At 56.6% G+C, this 1,363-nt stretch overlaps 1 protein-coding gene across 1 annotated transcript in view; it reads right to left on the minus strand.

The window, feature by feature from the left end:
• ELOF1 (elongation factor 1) overlaps window positions 1-928 on the minus strand; it is a 9,670-nt gene extending 8,742 nt beyond the window's left edge. Inside the window, exon 1 of the mRNA XM_044658418.1 lies at window positions 675-928. The gene's annotated coding sequence lies outside the window, so the exon portion shown is untranslated. The remainder of the gene's footprint in view (window positions 1-674) is intronic.
• Between the last annotated feature and the right edge of the window lie 435 nt (window positions 929-1,363).

The following is a 1,363-nucleotide window of genomic DNA, read 5'->3' on the forward strand; positions in this document are numbered from 1 at the left end:
CACACACACACACACACACACACACACACACACACACACACACACACACACACACACACACACACACACACGGTTAGCCAGTCAACATAACAAATATGGCTAATTTACACGGGGTCAGAAGATCTGAATTCCCATCTGCTACTTACTAGCTAGAGTCCCAAGTCTTGATTCCCCATCGGTGAAACAACGGAGGTGACCTAGATGATCTTTCGGGTCCCTTCCTGCCCTGATCCGGTCTAACTGGGTTGTGTGAGCACCGTTGCTAAGGAAGCAGTTCCACGTGGCCAGGCGGGCTTCTTCCTCCCTCCTGGCACATTAGCCAACCCGGCCGGCGCCCGAGGATAGCTCTCAATAGTTCCCCCCACCCATCCACCGAGATATTTACAAGTGAATTCCAATCCCGACAGCTAACCCAGGAAGGAGGCCGGGGCTCTAGCACTGCAGAGCACGTCCCCTCCTAGCCCCGGCGGGTTCGGAGCGCAGTCGGTACGACTTCTGGACTCCTCCTCCCTGGGGAGGGAGTCAGGCCCCAACACAGCCAACAACCGCCACCTCCCCGCACCCCGCGGAGGCCCCTTTCTTCTCTCCAGACCGCGCCTCTCCTCGTCCCAACCAGTTGTGGCCGCATCGGTCCCCTCTCTCCCATAGGAACCTCTGACCCCACGGTTACTCACCTGTCAAGTGATCCTCCAAAGATAGAAGAGGAGAACCGAGATCAGCTGGGCCAAGCTTAGCTCCGGCAACAACGCCTCGCCAAGCTCTCACAAGCTCGATCGCTGCCGCGTCGACCGGACAGACAGCAAACTTCCGACTCCAAAGCGGAAGCAAAAACCTTTCCCTTTCTGCAGCTACAGAGAAGTTAAAACGCACTAAGCAAAGGAGGGGGGTTAAAATAAGCCACGGAAAAGAAAGACAGGTATATATGAGAGGAAAGTTGAGCCAGGCACCACCCCCTTTTTCCTGTGCCGCCAATAGGATCTTTCAAACTCGTAGGTCCGCCTATTCGCGCGTGCGCAAAGTGGATACCCATAAGTCCGCGCGGTAAAGCTTCACACCTTGTGTGTGGGAGGAAGAAAGGCGCCTGCGCAACAGGCCCCCTTCTCTCCCTCTGGCCTCAACTGTCATAGTTTATGCTTCCGTCCTGTGGGCCGGAAGTTTCTTTTCCCGCTCAGGCGGGGGGGAGGGGCGGTTGACTAGGATTAGAAGTCCTTGGGCTGGGAGTTGGGGAGAAAGAATTTGGGTTAGGCCCTGAGGAAGTGGCCTTGGTCCCTGCCCGGAGGTTGCTGGGGCTGGACGGGGGAACTGTGGGAGGAGGTTCTCCTTACATACCTCAGCGCAGGAATTGGATGTGGGGGCAGGCCAA

This window comes from Gracilinanus agilis, chromosome 1, assembly GCF_016433145.1.
Source record: "Gracilinanus agilis isolate LMUSP501 chromosome 1, AgileGrace, whole genome shotgun sequence".
Classification (NCBI taxonomy): domain Eukaryota; kingdom Metazoa; phylum Chordata; class Mammalia; order Didelphimorphia; family Didelphidae; genus Gracilinanus; species Gracilinanus agilis.